Source organism: Thamnophis sirtalis, unplaced genomic scaffold, assembly GCF_051295495.1.
Source record: "Thamnophis sirtalis isolate CommonGarterSnake01/CBP01778 unplaced genomic scaffold, rThaSir2_p1.2 scaffold_13, whole genome shotgun sequence".
In the NCBI taxonomy this organism is placed as follows: Eukaryota; Metazoa; Chordata; class Lepidosauria; order Squamata; family Natricidae; genus Thamnophis; species Thamnophis sirtalis.
In genome coordinates, this window is record NW_028261393.1 from 9,308,694 (window position 1) to 9,328,133 (window position 19,440).

General features: G+C 42.4%; 1 long non-coding RNA gene across 1 annotated transcript; it reads right to left on the reverse strand.

Moving 5' to 3' along the window:
- Positions 1 to 9,348: 9,348 nt before the first annotated feature.
- LOC106544670 (uncharacterized) lies at positions 9,349 to 19,177 on the reverse strand. The gene is made up of 9 exons (XR_015698332.1): positions 19,153 to 19,177; positions 18,624 to 18,647; positions 16,830 to 16,862; positions 14,877 to 14,900; positions 13,984 to 14,016; positions 12,948 to 12,974; positions 12,334 to 12,366; positions 10,634 to 10,657; positions 9,349 to 9,626 (listed from the first exon to the last, which is right to left on the reverse strand). It is a non-coding gene; the product is annotated as an uncharacterized LOC106544670 (long non-coding RNA).
- Between the last annotated feature and the right edge of the window lie 263 nt (positions 19,178 to 19,440).

The following is a 19,440-nucleotide window of genomic DNA, read 5'->3' on the forward strand; positions in this document are numbered from 1 at the left end:
AGGCCTCATTGCCCAAACCCAATGCCTCCATTGTTTCTTGATTTACATGGAAATGTTAGGTTCCCATTGCATCATGCACAATTATTCCATCATCCATGTTCAAATTGAAGCTAAAAGGCAGAGGTTTGTGTAACGTTCTAACATCATAGAAGTACTCAAATGGGCTTCTTCCTGTAAGGCCTACAGAGCAAAGCTTCATAAATCCGGATGACCACTTAATGGCAGCACAAATTTGGAATTGCTCTAGGGATTGTCCAAACTTGAAGCTAGATTTAGTACTCCAATACTTTACAGCAGATATATATTTGGAATCTTTTTTCCTGCTGGCAACATAAGCCGTCCTAAACATTGTACTATAATAGAGGGTGTGTGGACCCCTTCAAATATGGCTCCCCATATCTGAAAAGTCCCAAATAGAATTAAGCCAATTGCATAGTCCTCCATCAGATCCCTGTTTATAATTCTTTAACAGAGGTTAGCTCACTATTGCAAACCAGAAGATTATCTCTTCTGAAACACTTCCTTTTGAAGGAAAACAATGTGGTGGCCTGAACTGATTGGTTTGAAAAATTGTATAGAAGCAACACAAAAAAGTATCTCATACATACACCATCATCAAGATGAAGACGAGGGGCCTACAAGTTCCCTGATATGATTGTAACTGTCAACAGAGCTAATGCAGTTCCCAAAATGACACCAAACCAGAAGTTGTATATAGGTCTGGCAAAAACAATACCAAACCCTGGATTAAAGGGAAGAAAAAGAACAGGTTTCAAGTCTTGCAGTCTTGGGGTTTTTAGTTGCAGTCTTAATTGGTGCATTTCTCAGTTTATTGTGTGGTCATCTGAAACATATGATCAGGGCCGGATTTAGATGAAAAGAGGCCCTAGGCTATTCCACTTATGAGGCCCTTTCACCTTCCATTTTTAAGTTTGTAAATTACACGAGAGACAATAAAATACATCATTAGATTTTTTTTTGTAGATTTTATTGTCATTTATAGGCTGCCCTTTTCCCTGAGGGGACTCAGGGCGGCTTACAATTCGTGGGAAAGGAGTGCAAGACAAAACATGAAATAATATGTGAATAAAATAAAACAATAAAACACAACATTCATTCAACATTTGGGTGGGGCGGATGAAAATCTTATCCCCAGGCCTGACGGGATAGCCAGATCTTAAGGGCTGCGCGGAAGGTCTGGACGGTGGTGAGGGTGCGAATCTCTACGGGGAGATCGTTCCAAAGGGTCGGAGCTGCTACTGAGAAGGCTCTCCTCCGCGTAGTCGCCAGTCGGCACTGACTGGCAGATGGAATTCGGAGGAGGCCCAATCTGTGCGATCTGATGGGTCGAAGGGAGGTAATCGGCAGAAGGCGGTCTCTCAAGTACTCAGACCCACTACCATGGAGGGCTTTATGGATGGTGAGTAGCACCTTGAAGCGCACCTGGAGATCAACAGGTAGCCAGCGCAGCTCGCGGAGGATAGGTGTTATGTGGGCGAACCGAGGTGCGCCCACTATCACTTGCGCGGCCGCATTCTGGACTAGCTGAAGTCGCCGGATGCTCTTTACTCATTACTGTGATATATATCAATATATATCAATATATATGGCTGGCCTCCCAACGGAGGGCGGCTCTGCTCTGCAGCAAAGGCAGCGCCTCCCCTGCTGCGCTCAGCTGCCCGGCTCGACCCCCTCGCCCTCACCTGCCTGGCCTCTGGTGGGCTCCGCATCGATGGCTACAGGGAGCGGCCGTGCCTCTCGTCCGACCGCCAGTGCCGGGAACATGGGCAGGCTCCCCAACTGCCATGGCGCTGGAACGATCTTAACCAATACATTTTTATGTTTGTTTATTAGTCCTATGCATAGAATTTCTCCTTATTTTCGGTTCAGTGTTTTAGTGTTCGCTGTTTTTAGAATAGTGTAATTTTAATTTTGCTAACAATTTGAATGTAGGCCCCTCTTGATCTTGAGGCCCTAGGCTGAAGCCTAGTTAGCCTATAGGAAAATCCGGCCCTGCATATGATCCGGCCCTGCATATTTTGAAGGAAATCCCGTTTGTTTTATTCTTTTTTTTTTAATGGCCTATTTTAAGGAGCCTGAAGTGGCTGTTGTAATGAAGTTAGGCAAGTGGCAAGAAAGTGTGTGTGTGGGGGGGAGGGTCTTACATAAATAGATTCTTTGGGTTGAGCAAGGAGAAAAGCAAAATGGACTGCTAAATTGGCCATGACCACTCAGTCACATGACCATTCAGTCACATGACCATCCAGCCGGTCCAGCCCCCCAAATGTGTGAGGGACCGTGAATTGCCCCCCTGTTCAAAAAGTTTGAAGACCCCCTGGTCTAGAAGCTTTCTTGATTGTTGAAAAGCTCATTTATCTATCGGTGACCTGAACTGGCATGATGGTGTGGGTGACCATATCTGATGGCCTTTACTTATCAAAAGTCATGTTTCAACCGCTTCCTCTTTTGACAATAGGTTCATTGATTTGGACTCACTGAAGCATGCCAGGTGAAGTGTAAATTGCTTACAAACCACTATTATCAAGAGAACTTCAGTATTTACAAGAGCAAAGAGTGGAGGAGAGGCACAATGTTCCATTCATTGCTTGCTTGTTTTTTATGTTTTTTGTTTATTTTATGATGATTTGCAAGAGAGGATCTATCTAGGCCAGGGGCGTCAAACTAAGGTGGCAGGCTGAACCAAAGTAGGCCTCAAGCCTGAACCAAACTAGGGTTTCATGATATTAAGCTTTAACTGTTCATATAGAAATTGCAAGGTTTGCTTTTAGAACAAGGTGCGGTTAGACACGGGTTGGAAGGAAGTCTGCACATGAAATATGCTGAAGCGAAGCATCTATTTTAACCTATTTGCTGGCCTGGCTGTTAATCTGTTTGGTGGACACATATTGTTAGTTCCTCAAAATACATGCTATGTCTGTCCGTTGGCTGATCTATGTATTATGACATCCTGTAAACATACTTTCTGTAACTCAAGGGCAAAATCTTGAGGGGTGTTTCCAAAACTAACAGATGGCTTCAGCTGAAAGCGATAAACTATATAAGGAATTTCCTGACATTCACTCATTGTTCAGGCCATTCATTCTGAACCTGCGCAAAATAAACATTTCCTTCTCTGAAGAGCTGGCTTGCGTGTCCTGTCTTTTCAAAACTCAATTTCATTGAGGGCTGCATCAGGTTGACTTCGGGGGGGGGGGCTGGTTGGGCATGGCTGACTGGGTGCGTGTGGCAAAACTGGGTAGGGTGTGGCCAAATTGACACCATTCCCCAAATTACTGGCATGTTTCCTCTTTGCATTGGGTAGACTTGGCCGAAGCAATGCTGGCTGGTGGCCCTTATATTTTTCAGGACAGCCCCCCAGGCTGGATCTGACCACATCCGTTGAGGTGTTGAGCGTAGCTATTTAGTAGGATTTTGCCAAACTTTTAAGAAGTGGTCCATTTTGAAGCAGGTTCACATTACTGAAGACACTTCAAAGTTCTTGAGTAATGGGGACACCCTTCCTGACTCTAAAAAGAAATGGTAGATGCCAGCAGTGAAATGCTCTGAAGTCTGCTACTGGTTCGCTTCATGCACGCATGCATGCCAAACATGTGCTTCACACCCAATGATCAGCTATGTGACAATCAGCTGTGCCACATGATCATCGGAACTTTTTAAAAACTTTTTAAAGCATTTTTCAACTACCAGTTCAGGCAAACCGGTAGCATTTCACCTCTGGTTTATGCCTTGTAGTATAAATAGCCAAATGAGACATTTACCTGTGGGCAGAAACCACTTCTGGTTCTTGCCATCAATTATTGGAAGATATGCTTCTCCGCTAGAACTGTAGGATGAAATCCCAGGATGGTTGAAACTGCCTTCAAGAGACAAATTGACAAATTGCAACAAATGTTGTGATCCCCAGAAAGAATCCATTAGTCTCTTTGAAAGAAAGATTATTTTTCTTGTAATAGAGGCACAAGCCCTTAATCCTGACCTGTCATACAATTAGTCAATATGTTTTGTTTGATCTTCTTATGACAATGTTTTTGGTGCATTCAATATTAGGCATCACCTCTTCTTCTGCCTTCCCCTTTCTCTCCCCTCCACCCATGTTTTCCTCCTCCCAAAACAAGGTCATCTTTAAAAAAAATAATAATGAGGACTAGGGGTTCTCATAGAAGATTAAGTTCTAACTCTGCTATAAAACTACATGCTTTTCTCTATAATAAAAGGTGTAAAAGGGCTCGTTACAGCTTTAAACAGAATTACACTCTACTTCTTTTCAGTGTCCAGACCAGGGGTGGGATTCAGTCAGTTCGCACTGGTTCAGTTGCGGAAGTCCGGAAATGGGCCCAGGGGAGGCCATTTTCACTCTCTCAGAGGCTCAAGGAAAGCCTCCAGAGCCTGGGGAGGGCAAAAATTCCCACCACCCGCCCACCGTGAGGCTGAGTAGGTCACACACCGCATGGCCACGCCCACCCAGCAACCGGGCAGAGAATTGATTGCTAAAAATTTTCAATCCCACCCCAGGAACAGACTATAAATTCTTCTAAATCCCCCCCCCTCTCTCTCCTTGTCGGAATTAACCAGATCTGATTTGATCAGGGCAGCAATGTTTCCAGAATCTTAACAATTTTTACATATTTTTTGTTTTTCATATTCATAATGTTATTTCATCCAGTTCTACCTGTGTGGGGTGGGGTTGGGGCAGTGGTGGGATTCAAATAATTTAACAGCCGGTTCTCTGCTGTAATGACCAGCTGGGTAGGTGGGACTCAGTGGTCATGTGACCGGGTGGGCGAGGCCAACTCAACGTCACTCACGTCAATGGGCACTTCGCCTTAGCTGTGACAATGCAATAAGGGTTAACTGAGAGGCAGTTTCTGTAAGCAGGGCAATAAAGATTAGGCTAGAAACAACACCCGAAGGTTTCCTTCCTGCCTTCCTTACAGGATTAGCCCTGTAAAGTGGGAAAAAACAAAAGGAGATTTCTTCCAACAATCGGTTCTCCGAACTGCTTAGAAAGTTACCAACCGGTTCTCCCGAATAGGTGCGAACCGGCTGAATCCCACCACTGGGATGGGGGATTGAAATCCCCCTCCTCTTTCTTTCTCTTTTTCTCTGAGGGAATGACTCCCTTTAATATTTTTATTTTATTTTTACTGTATATAGTTAGAGAGAATGTGCCGGGCTGGAGAAGGTTGCGCAGCACAGTTGACAGTTCCAGGAGGGATTCCTTCCCATTTATCATGCCTCTTCCTTGGGGGCTTTGTTATGAAATTGTGGCTGAAATTGATCATTCGAGAGCGCTCCATTTCAGGTTCCTTTTCTTCTTTATTAGCTGATCGGAAAGTTGCCTCTAATTTCAGCATGACTTCTCACTCAGGAATTATGCAAACGAGTGGTGGGTTTCAAAAATTGTTCGAACCTACTCTGTGGATGTGGCCTCCTTTGTGGGAGTGGCTTGCTGCCCATGTGACCAGACGGGAGTGGCTTGCCGCCCATGTGACCGGATATGAAGATGCCGACGACACTTGTCAGAACCACCTTAAATTACCTCACACACAGCACTGGCATGCATAAGAATATGACTTGTTTTTTTAAAAGGCATCTTTGGTTTGCGTTAAAACAACTTCAACGCACACAATGTTCTGATTGCACCACAAACGCAGTAGTCATCCTTACTTTTCACAGAGGCACTGAGTTTTATAAATATGAGCATGATAGTGCAGAATAATCATATCCAAGGACCAGTGGTGGGTTTCAAAAATTTTTGGAACCTCTTCTGTAGGTGTGGCCTGCTTTCCGGGTCCCCTGGTGGAACCTCTTCTAACCAGTTCGGTAAATTTGACGAACCAGTTCTACCGAATAGGTGCAAACTGGTAGGAACCCACTTCTGATTCAAACTTTTTTGTCACATTCTTCAGAACGCAGGAAGCCTGATCCTGACGTTGAAAACAAATTCCGGATTTCTGGATGTGCTTGGAAGGACTTTATTATTAGCCAATCTCTTCCTTTCAAAAGCGCCACAAATCTCCACCTTCCCACTGCCTTGCCATGCATCTGCAGTGTTCAGCCAAGGGGCTCCAGCGGGGAACTTCTGGGAGGCAGCACTGAATCGCTCCTCTGCTTTCTTTGGTCCCATCCACTGCACCCATCCCCCAAGACCAGAAGAGAAGCCCCCTCACTCCAGACCCAAATTGAAGTGGCAGGGACACTGGCTGATGCTCCTATCCTGCTCAGTGTTGCTGGTGCTGCCATCACCACTTTCCAGTCACCTGCAAGGTGCTGATACACCTTGTCAGCAAGTCAAAGCGCAGTGGGTTGTGTCACTCCACTTTTTGCCAAGGGAAATAAACGCACCCCGCCACAACCTCTCCAGTTTCCACTTCAGGAAGCTGAGCCTGTAGGACTGCATCCAATTGAAAGGCAGATTCCTGCCCTTCTATGCATGTATTGGCTGCTGGGACATGTGGCTGCATGTCCCATGCTGCGAATTGGCTGAAGACAAGGTTGCCTCTACCTGGGATGAGGGTGTGGGGGAGGAGTGCTGGAGGGCCAGCTGAGCATGAATGCCCATGGTGGGTTGGCTGCAGTGGGGGTGGGGGGTTTGGAGGTGAAGCAGACATGGTCATGTGGACATGGCTAATTGTCCTAGAACCAGCAGTTGGACTAGAAGACCTCCGAGATTACTTCCATGACTCTGTGTTCTATGATGTCTTGCGGGTGCAAATGAATGAAAGGAACAGCTTTTAAATTTGCTTCAATGTTTTCAAAAGAAACAATCTGCTTCCAACACAAGGAAAGACCATCCACGACCAAAAATAAATCATGGAAATGTGTGTTTGTGTGGGATTTCTAAGGTCTGGGAGCTTGAGACATTTTGTGTTAGCATTTCTGAAAGTGTGGGTGTGATCTGAGCAACGACCATTTTTATAGCTCTTATGGAAATTTATTTGCAAAAAATACATGTTGTGAGCACCTAACTAGTTACATCCTATCCGGAGGAGAGTGCAAGTGTCCATACTCTGTGCATGTGTGCTTGTGAACAAAAGCAAAGGGAAATGACCCAGATTAACAATATGTAGACTAAGAGTAGGCAGGGTGATGACAAAGGGGGACAAAGTTAAATCCTTATTTGGTGTCTTTGTCCTACTTAACCATGTGGTCAGAGGCTCATGTGGTCTTAAAGAATCAACTTCATGAAATGAGGAATGTCTAACACAATGTTTCTCAGCTTTAGCAACTTTAAGACGTGTCAACTTCAACTCCCAGAATTCTCTAGCTACCACACTAGCTACGGAATTCTGGGAGTTGAAGTCCAGAGATCTTAAAGTTGCTGAGCTTGAGAAATCCTGGTGTAACATACATATAATATATGCTCACTCTATACCTGCTCACCGTATTCTTTAAGGTTAGCAACCCAATTTCTATACACCAGGAAGTTGTTACGGATTTTTGTGTAAGTCTTCAGGTGTTGAAAAGTGCATCTATGTAAAAAGATGTTGAGACTCTAGAGACTCTAGAAACAGTTCAGAGAAGAGCAACAAAGATGATTGGGAGGCTAAAACATATCAAGAACGGTTGCTGGAACTGGATATGTCTAGTCTTATGAAAAGAAGGACTAGGGGTGACATGATATCAATGTTCCGATATCTAAGGGTTTGCAACAAAAAAAGAGGCAGTCAAGCTATTCCCCAAAGCACCTGAGGGCAGGACAAGCAGCAATGGATGGAAACTAATCAAGGGGAGAAGCAACTTAGAACTAAGGAGAAATTTCCTGAGTGTTAGAACAATTAAGAAGTGGAACAACTTGTCTCCAGAAGTTGTGAATGTTCCAACACTGGAAGTTTTAAAGAAGAGATTGGATAACCATTTGTCTGAAGTGGTGAAGGGTTTCCTGCCTAGGCAGGGGGCTGGACTAGAAGACCTCCAAAGTCCCTTCCAATCCTGTTATTCTAGTCTATCCTATAAAAAAGAGTAGCTTAGTGTTAACGCTATATGTAGAGATGAAAAATCTGGTGGCAACCTCTGATTAATCACACATTTTAAAACATACATTTTTGAGAAAGTCTAATTTAAATGGTTTCCCCTTAGAACTGACTGAGAGGAGTGTTTAATTTTTTAAAAAGATGAGACATTATTGTTCATCTCTATTTCTTAATTACTTATTTCAGAAAAGACTGTTATTTTGTTGAGAACATTTGAATCAAGGAAAAATGACCTTCTTTTGCTTACAGAATTTAATCACAATATATCCATCCACCCCCCTGCCGCTTTCTAATAATTCAATTTTTGGCCCTTTAAAAAAATATGTTTGTTTTATTTCTTTGCGGTTTGCTTAGTTTGTGCAGTTAGTCAGAAGTAATTTTTCCTGTCTTCAGTAGCTAAGTGTCTGTACATTTGTGCTTTAAAGTATATAACCATAAATCTTAATATATAGGATTCATTAAGCATTACACTATTCATTATAATTTCTTTATGCCTGTGTTAACTTCTGGATTATTTCCTGCAGTTTTCTTGGCAACATTTAAGGAAGTGGCTTGCTGTTGTCTTCTTCTTGGGCTGAGAAGAATGACTAGCCCAGGTTTACTCCGCTGCCTTCATGCCCAGACAAGAGTAGCATTCATAATCATCTGGTTTCTAATCTAATATCCTAAACACTATACCAGGGGTGTTAAACTTAAGGCCTGTGGCCTGGATGCACCCCATGGGATGCTTAGAACTTGCCCGTGGGGCCACCCTGAAAACAGTGAAGGACTGATCTACGGTGCCTCTGCCAGCAAAAACGAAGCTGGGGTGGGCTCTGTTTTCCCTGACAGAGGGCTGCAGGAGGCCGTCATGGCCAAAAAGAGAGCTTGAGATCCTGTGTTCGCTGGCAGAGCACTCAAGTCATAGGCGCCCTCCCCTGACATGATCGAGGACAAGCTGGCCACGCCCCACCTGGCCATGACCCCCGCCTCCCCTGAGGTCAAAGACAACCTGGATGCGGCCCTCAATGAAATTGAGTTTGACACCCCTGCGCTATACCGAGTTGGTGCTTTTTCTTTCAATTATATGGATGAATATCTGAACTATATATTCAATTCTCTTCAAATATTTGAGCATTGCTGGCTGGGGAATTCTGGGAGTTGACGTCAATGCATCTGAAAGCTGCCAAGGTTGAGAAACATTGGACTACACAGCTTTGCAGTTAACAAGAGTGGAATCCATCCCGAACCAGTTCAGAAGTGGGAGACTTTCCATCGAACTTTAGTTGTATTCTGTGGCGCCATTTAGGATTGCAGTCTGCAAGAACATGAGCATCACTACTGTTTGTCATAGATGCACGTCAAACAAGTGATGTTTATGCAATTGGGGTTTATTTCTTTTTATTTTCACAAAGGTTTTTTTTTCTCACATCAAGGGCAACAAACTATTCTATTACAGGAAACAAACTAGCATCAAGCTATATACTATATCTATTGCTCCCGTCACCATCAAGTGCTGAGTAGGCCGGATCATTGGATGTCCTTGAACAGAACAATGTTGTTCATTTTGCAGATATGGGGAAAGCTGTTGGACCTTTCCCAGGATATTCAGTTATTTCCATAATTTCTGCAACTTCCGTCATTTCAGCTTCTCTTTTGTGTTTCAGGTAGAAATGAAGTGAGAAAAAGGAAAATAATTACTAAATGAAACTTTGGAAAAGACAATGGTCTTACAGGAGAACTGTGTGGTGGTTAGCAAGATTCACAAACAATCTTCTAGAACTTTTTGAAACTAACAATTTCGATTTAACCACCCCAAAAGGATTCTTAATGCATTGCAGTGGTGGGATTCAGCCAATTCGCACCTATTCGGGAAAACTGGTTGGTAACTTTCTAAGCAGTTCGGAGAACTGGTTGTTGGAAGAAATCTCCTTTTGTTTTTTTCTACTTTACAGGGCTAATCCTGTAAGGAAGGCAGGAAGGAAACATTCTGGTGTTGTTTCTAGCCTAATCTTTATTGACCTGCTTACAAAAACTGCCTCTCTGGTTAACCCTTATTACATTGTAACAGCTAAGGTGACATGCCCATCGACCTGAGGGACCTTGAGTTGGCCATGTCCACTCAGTCACATGACCATCGAGCCCCACCTACCCAGATGGTCATTAGGGCAGAGAACCGGTTGTTAAATTATTTGAATCCCACCACTGATGCATTGCACCTGCTGATTAAATAAATTTCCCTTTATTCGTCTTCCCATAGACAGTCGTAGACTCAATTTGGAGCACATTCATGCCCCAAAGTCTCATATTGGCTCTTAGAGTGATACTTTCTAATGAAGAAGCAATAGCACTTAGACTTATATACCACTTCACAGTGCTTGCAGCCCTCTGTAAGCGGTTTACCGAGTCAGCCTCTTGCCCCCAACAATCTGGATCCTCATTTTACCCATCTTAGAAGGATGGAAGGCTGAATCAACCTTGAGCCTGGTGAGAGTTGAACTGCTAAATTGCAGTCAGCAGAAGTAGCCTGCAGTACTGCACTCTAACCATTGCGCCACAGAGGCTCTAGAGTAAAGAATTTATTGTTTGGAACTTAGAAATGTTCCTTTTCTGTCAACCCCCTTAAACATTCCACTTTTTTTTTTCTGTGGAGGACTTACCTATTTTCTGGAGTTCTCATCGTCCTGGGAGGAAAGCACACACGTGTAAATTCTTTACTAGTTTTCCTTCCATGTAAATAATAAGCACATTGTCTTGCTGTTTGAACGAGGGTCACACAAAGGCTACCTTCACACAACTTGCTTAACTGGGTCAGTAATAATTACAGCCGCTGCATTTTCACCATGCGGTACTCTTAACTAGCAAACATTCACTTGGGTTCGATTCTTAGTGTGCTGCCCAAATCTGGTTAATATGTGGCTTAATATACTGCACAAATACAAAAAAATGAGATGCACTAAAAAGGGAAAGCTTGTTGTGTGTAGAAAGTACTGTATTTTTTGTTTTTTAAGAGGCAATTAAAAAAAAAGGTTTTGCACGCTGCATACCTCCCCAAAACAGTCCATTTTCTGCAAAAACTGACCCGTTTTTTCCCCCCAAAATGGGCATGAATAACTTTTAGGAGGCTTGTAGAGTGTTCCTGGTGGGATGGGGGCCCTCAAAACGAGCAAAAAACCCCCCATTTTTCACAAAAATGGGTCCGTTTTTGTAAAAAAAAAGGGGGGGGGCATTAGGAAGCTTATAGAGTGCTCCTGGGAGTTGGGGGTGGCAAAATTGAACAAAAAACGGCCCATTTTTTGCTCATTTCTGCCATCCCCAGCTCCCAAGAGTACTCTGGAAGCCTCCTAAAGGCTATGCATGGCCATTTTGGTGAAGGGGGCGGGGTTTCAGGCGCCAAAAATATATATGCTATATTCAGTGTATAAGACGCACCCAGTTTTTCATCCTCTTTTTTGAGGGAAAAGGTTGCGTCTTATACTCTGAAAAATACAATAAGTGTGGACAAACCAAGCAACTTAAGACAAGGCAAACAAGATAAACATCCCTTCATTTGGTAATTGCCACTTAACAAATTTGGCTGGCCAAATTATTATAAGCGGTTTTTGTTCTTTTTTAAATTTAATCAGTTTTCTGACAATTTTTTTAGGGTGGCTTGCAGGATGTGAGCTCATCAGAGAACAGGTGGGCAACTGGTGACATCCCAGATATGGAACTCTCAATTTACCTCTAAGAATATAGTAAACAGAATGAAAGATTGCATCAGAGATATTTGGAAAGTATTTTTATTACACTAATGGGTCCATTGTGGGAAGACAAGGAAAGCAAGGTTGGGGAACGATTGCCCTGAAGAAATTCCATCGATGTGGTTGCCAAGAGTTGATAAACAAATTTTAAGGCATGCAATGAATGAATGAATGAATGAATGAATGAGCTTATATTTAGTTGTGGTGCAAGATCTATTGGGCAGACCTGAAAGCCATTTTATTTAGAGCTGTTCAGAGGTACCCAAGAGAATTAAGCAAAAGGTGGCCCAGAGATGCTTTTGGTGAAGATACATGTTCAGGTGGAAGAAATGCAGATGGAACAACCATTTGTCTGAAGTGGTATAGGGCTTCCTGCCTAAGCAGAGGGTTGGACGTGAAGACCTCCAAGGTCTCTTCCAACTCTGTAGTTCTATTCTATTGTATTCTGCTTCTATTCTATTCTATTCTATTCTGCTCTGCTTCTACTCTATTCTTCTCTGCTTCAATTCTATTCTGCTCTGCTTCTATTCTATTCTACTCTGCTTCGATTCTATTCCATTCTATTATATTCTAGGTATAAAGAAAGGAATGGCAGAAAATAAATAAAAACTACTTACCATCTCTTCACCTCCATTGTCGCTATTCGTGCCCTAAAAGGGTAACAAAAAGTTTATATATATATATATATATATGTGTGTGTGTGTGTGTGTGTGTGTGTGTGTGTGTGTGTATGTATGTATGTATGTATGTTTGTTGTATTTGGGAGACTAAAGGGACACTAATACAACACAAATGTAACAAAAAAGCAACAGTAAAAATATTGGGTTTCTGTCATGATGGTCTCTTGTGACGAGCCGATAAGACAGATAATGGAAGCAGTTAGCTTCCTCCCATAATTGGGGCATACCAGGGATTGTGACACTATATATATGTGTGTATGTGTATGTGTGTGTGTGTATGTATGTACACACACACACACACACACACACATATCCATCAAGTTTCTGATACATGATTTTCCATGCACTTGCTCAGTCTCCAGAGAGAATAGTGGCTTAGGGATCTATTTTTAATGGTTATTGGAAAGAAAGGTAAAAGAAGATTGAATATTTGGTGCCTCTTCTTGGGGTCTCTGGAGATGTTTGGGGGGAAGAAGGACACAGGAGTACATCTTCACGTGGAAAAAGAATATGACAAAAGAAATAGAAGAAAGTAAATAAAACCTGCTTACCTGCTTTCCACTGGGGCCATTCATGCCCTAAAATGAAAACAAAAGGTAACTGTTTTACTCTGATACAATAAAAGCATGCCATCTCAATGTCACTTGTGTCATGGGCACCTGTGTTGGCCCAAGTACTCCGCCAGCAAAAATGGGCTTCCGACTCCATTTTCGCTGTCAGAAGCACCGCAGGCCAGACCTTTGCTGTTTCCAGGATAACCTTACAAGCCAGATCTAAGTACCCTGTAGGCTGGATCTGGCCCCTGGGCTTTGAATTTGGCACCCCTGCTCTATAGCAACATTTTGAGGGTAGAAGTTGAAACAATTTATGTCCAGGATATGAGGTAGATATTTTCTGTAGATATTTTCACAGCCCTCTTTTTGACTTGTGCAGTATACAGGTCCTCAATGGAAGGCGGGTTGGTAGCAATTGTTTTTTTCTGCAGTTCTGATTATCCTCAGAAGTCTGTGTCTCTCTTGTTCGGTTGCAGAGCCAAACCAGACAGTTATGGAGGTGCAGATGACAGACTCAATCATTCCTCTGTAGAACAGAATCAGCAGCTCCTTGGGAAGTTTGAGCTTTTTGAGTTGGCACAGAAAGAACATTCTTTGCTGTGCTTTTTTTGATGTTAGCTGTCCATTTTAAGTCTTGAGATGTGATAGAGCCTAGAAACTTGAAGGCCTCTACTGTTGATACTGTGTTGTCTAGTATTGTAAGAGGTGCTAGTGTAGAAGGGTTTCTTCAAAAATCTACCACAATTCTACCTTTAGAGTGTGTTTAGAGTGTGTTCAAGATTGTTACGGTTGTATCACAAGGCTAATTGTTCAACTATTCACTGACTCACCCCTGCCAAGATTCCATGAGAACTCAGATTCAGAAGATGCCATGGGGAAGGCAACTACAAAATTGCCATTGAAGAGAGGGGGTCAGGCTGGACGGGAGGGTGATGCGTTTAGTGAAGGAGGGAAAAGGATAGAAGAGATACTTCTTCAGATGGAAGAAGAATATGAAGAAAAGAATGGCAGCAAATAAATGGAAGCTACTCACCATCCTTCCACCTCCCTGCTTGTCCTGGCGTCCCTAAAAGGAAAACTAAATGTAACTCTACTTTCTGATATAACATTCTTGACTTGTTCAACTATGCCATCAATACTATCTTTGGTGTCTTGTATATTAATCCCTTCATTCTAGATATTTTTTTTAAAAAAGTATTTTCATACAACCTGGAGAGAATGGGGGCTAAAAAGATACAGATATGTTAAAACTGCTCTGAGATATATGTTCCTTCCTTTTTTCAAGAATCTTACACATTCACACAATGAAAATATCAACAGTGAAATATGCTTGCATATAAATTTTTTGCTTGTATTAGATCAGGGGTGAAATTCAGCAGGTTCTGGAGAAATTTAACGGAAAGCATGAGTAGTTTGGAGAGCCAGCAAATACCACCTCTGGCTGGCTCCAGAATGGGGTGGGAATGGAGATTTTGCAGTATCCTTCCCCTGCCACACCCACCAAGCCACAGAATCTGTAATAAAATTTTTGAATTTCGCCACTGTATTAGATGTATAGATCAACACAGAAACCAGGATCTTGAATAGTATAGGCCTATAGCTCTTTCCAGAACTTTCCACAATATAATGACATCTGACACGTGGATTAATGAAGTCAATGTCATGACACAACCCCCCCTCCCTTGGAAGAACCTTCCAATCCAATCAGTTATGACAATGAAAGAGACTATAGAAAAACCAGTAGAGAAAAATATGTGAAAATCATCCATTCATCAATGTGAAAATGGTGGCTTGAGGGGAGTCACATTGTGTGATCGTCACTTTTCTCTAAACACAGAAGCTGCATTTGGTTGGGTAAAATGTTTAAAACAAGCTATGAGAACTGAACAGTGAGTAAACGAAAGAAAATAAATAAAAGCTACTTACTCTCCTTCTACCTCCTGGCGCTCCCTAAAAGAGAAACAAATGGGAACTGTTCCAATTGGACATGATAACAGTCATCTCTTCAACAAACAAGACATCTCTACCACCTTCTGTACCACAGCTATGAATTCATTCAATTTCCAGATTTTTAAAAAATGCCTAATTTCGCATAACCATGGAGTGAAAGAGTCCAAAAAGATTCATTTGTGTTGATCAGTCATGCCATAAAGGAAGAGACAACCACTAGGGAAAAAGCTGTGCATTGTCCTCTCTTGTATGAAAAAATAATACTCAGAGAAGATTCAAGAAGGTCTTCCATGGACATAACGCAAAATAAAGTGGGATTGCTTTATGCTTCTCTTTTTCTTTGAACATTTGGTTGTCTAAAGGATTTAGCAAGCAATGAGAACCCAGCAGAGAGTAAAGACTTCTTTTGCCGGCATATCTGGGACATCCATAGTCTGGAAAGGTATTTTCTGATTCAGCTTTACTAGAGGCTCATAATCACAATAATCATGGCGGTCCTATATACTGGTTGGTCTCTCCCTCAAGAACTCCACTGCACAGGACTGGGCTGGTATGAGTTCACCTGGATTTGGGAGAACCCATAGCTAACATTGTGGCTGATTCGGAGAACATTCAAATCACACATCTGGCTGGCCCCACCCACCCCACCCCTCTCCTCCCAGGAGTCTCCACCCAGACCATTTTGGATGCAAGGTCAGTAAAGGGTCAATGCGGAGGCTCAGGGAGGGGGAAAAATGGACCTCCTGGAAGTTCCAGGAGGCCAGAAACAGAGCCTCCGGAGCCTGGGAAAAGCAGTTTTGGCACTCCCAGAGGTTTGAGGAAAGACGAAAGAGGCCTGGGGAAGACAAAAACATGTCTTCTCCTGCCATGGTGCAGGAGGCCAACTAGGCTATACCCACCACGGCCACACCCAGCCAGCAACTAGGCAGAGTATCCTTTGATGAAATTGTTGAAGCCCACTCCTGCCTCAACATCAGTGGTTCCAGTGGTGGGTTTCAAAAAACTTTGGAATCTACTCTGTGGGTGTGGCCTCCTTTGTGGGAGTGCTTGCCAGCCATGTGACCTGGTGGGAGTGGCTTTCTGGCCATGTGTTTTCTCTCTCTCTCTCTCTCTCTCTCTCTTTCCTTCCTTTTGTCTCTCTGTCCCTTTTTTCTTTTTTCTTTCATCTCTCTCTCACTCTTTTTCTTTCTTTTTTCTTTTTTTCTTTATTTATTTCTTCCTTTCTTTCTCTTTCTCTCTCTCTCTGTGTCAGTCTGTCTGTCTGTCTGTCTGTGTGTGTGTGGCAGAGGTGGGCTTCAAAAAATTTTGGAACCTCTTCTGTAGGTGTGGCCTGCTTTCCAGGTCCACTGGTGGAACCTCTTCTAACCGGTTTGGTAGATTTGACGAACCGGTTCTACCAAACTGGTGCGAACCGGTAGGAACCCATCTCTCAGTGGTTCCCAACCTTTTTCTTGGCCATGCCCCCACCTAAGCATCTCTAAAATTCTGATGTCCCCCCCCCCCCCCCCCCGGTGACATATAATTCTTACTTTACTTCAAAAGTGAACTCTATTCATGCAGAGGAAGCCTAAAAAGCTATTAACTTGGTTTAAACAAGGCTCTAATTGCCCCCATTAAAAATCAAATTGCCCTTCTGTGGGGTGTGGGCCCCACATTGGGAACTACTGTTCTACATGATTTCTTATGAAGCTGCTCTCTCCAGAGGGTCTCTTTACCCACATTGCCTGAGGAACTTATTTTTAGTTGTCAGATATTGGAAAGGAAGGTAAAACAGGCCCAATGTTTTTGGCTCTGCCTGCTAAGATGATTCTCCTGGCACTCTTGAGATGGTTTTGTTGAAGGAGGGGAAAGGATATATAAGAGATACTTCTTCAGGCGGAAGAAGAATCTGAAGAAAAGGATGGAGGCAAATAAATAAGAGCTACTCACCCTCATTCCACTTCGCTGCATCCCTTGGGGGCCCTAAAACAGAAACAAATGGTTAATGTTTGACTTTAATATAATAACACTCCTTACTTCTTCAAGTATGCCATCAATAACATGTTTTGTGTCTCCTATGTGAATTTCTTTATTCTACAGGTAAAGAAAAAAACATATGTACTTTCTTTTTTTATAAAGATTTTTATTAACAAACATGTAAAATACACACACACAAAAATTAGACGTACACCACATTATACAATACAATACGAACAGGAACTTCCTGTTCTTTATAATAGCAATCATCAATGGATACCGCTCACTTTATATTATTTCCCCTTCTATTGTATTTCATTTGGATTTTACCATTCTTAGCCCTCTCATTTTACTCATAACTATTATTTTTGAGTTTTGTTATATTCTTTCATTGATTTTTGTTTCTTTCCTCCATCAATCTATACCATTTATCCCATATCTGGTAGAATTCTGATTCTTCCTTTCCCTGGATTTCTTTAGTTAGTTTATCCATTTCGGCACAGTCCATAACCTTTCTTATTATTTCATCTTCGCTTGGGATTAATTTGTTTTTCCATTTCTGGGCAAAGGCAATCCTTCCTGCCGTAATTATATATAATATTAAATACTGGATTTCCTTTTTGTATTTCACCGACATAATTCCTAATAAAAAAACTTCAGGTTTCCATTCTATTTTAACCCCTGTTATTGCCTCCAGCTAATTTTTGATCCTTTTCCAAAAAGATTTTGCCTCCTCACAGGTCCACCATAAATGGTAATATGTTCCGTGTATTGATTCGCATTTCCAGCATTTTGGGGAGGTATTTGTTAAGATTTTAGCTAACCTTGTTGGTGCCAGGTGCCATCTGTAAAATATTTTGCACTGGTTTTCCTTGTATGCAACTGATAGTGTCATTTTTAAATTTATTCCCCAAAATTTTTCCCATTTGTCTAATTCAATATTATAGCCAAAGTTCTGTGCCCATTTTATCATTTGTTCTTTCATTTGTTCTTTAGAGCCGAGGTGGCGCAGTGGTTAAATGCAGCACTGCAGGCTACTTCAGCTGACTGCAGTTCTGCAGTTCGGCTGTTCAAATCTCACTGGCTCAGGGGTGACTCAGCCTTCCATCCTTCCGAGGTGGGTAAAATGAGGACCCGGATTGTTGTTGGGGGCAATATGCTGACTCAGTAAACCGCTTAGAGAGGGCTGAAAGCCCTATGAAGCGGTATATAAGTCTAACTGCTATTGCTATTGCTATTTCACAATTTCCTCTTCTATTTTATACTTCAGGAGGAATGTGTACATATGTTCTTTCACACAACCTGGAGTGAAAGCAGTCAAAAAGACAGAGATGTGCTAAACTGCTCTGAGAGATATTTTCCTTCCTCTGTTCAATATTCTTACACATTCACACAATGAAAATATCAACACAGTAATGTCTGCATTGAACATTTGCTTGCATTAAATTCAAAATTGGCAGAGAAGTTGGTTCAAGGTCTTCCGGGAAACCTCCAGAACATAATCACATCTTACATGTGAACCTGTGATCATGTTGGCTGTCTAACCAGGTCAAGGATAAGCTGCTTTGACACAGCAGCGTAAATTGTCAGCAATTGGAAAGGAAGGTAGAAACAGAACAAATAATGTGGCTCGGCCTGCTGTGATTATTCTCTGGGCACTGCTGAGATGCTTTTGGTGAAGGAGGGAAATGGATAGGAAAAATACTACATCGGACTGGAGAAAAATATGAAGAAAGGAATGGCAGAGGATAAATGAAAGCTACTTACCATCTGTCCTACTCCTGGCATGCCCTAAAAGGGAAACAAAAGATAACTGCTTAATCTGCTACCCTGTTTCCCTGAAAATAAGACCTCCATGGATAATAAACTCAACTGGGCTTTTGAGTGCATGTGGTAAAATAAGTCCTCTCTCAAAAATATTGCGACACAGCAGGAGCCATGAGCCCTCTCTAAGCGGTTTACAGAGTCAGCATATCGCCCCCACAGTCTGGGTCCTCATTTTACCCACCTCGGAAGGATGGAAGGCTGAGTCAACCTTTGAGCCGGTGAGATTTGAACAGCCGAACTACAGAGAACAGTCAGCTGAAGTGGCTGCAGCACAGCACTCTAACCACTGCGCCACCTCGGCTCTTTGAGGTGGCATACTCCACCTCAAAAAAGCCAAGCGCTTATTTCAGTGGTTAAAAGAAAATAGACCCTGTCTTATTTTTGGGAAACATGGAATAAAATTGCCAGGATTTCTCCAACCACGCTATCACTAACCCAAAAAACAGAGATATAAATAAAAGCTACTCACCGTCTGCCATCCTGCTGACATGCCCTAAAAGGGAAACAAAAGACAACTATCTTAATCTGCTACAATATCACCCATGATTTCTACAACCACCCTGTGACTAACAACTTAATATCCCATTTGAATATGAATATCTGACAATTGAAAATAGATCCCTCAGCCAAGTGGCGATAATGACCCCTTCTTGTGCCCAGGCAATAATCACAGCAGGCAGAACCAAATTATTTGGTACTTTCCTTTCATACAACACCCTGTGAAAGAAACCAAATACTTCACATTGGCATCACATTG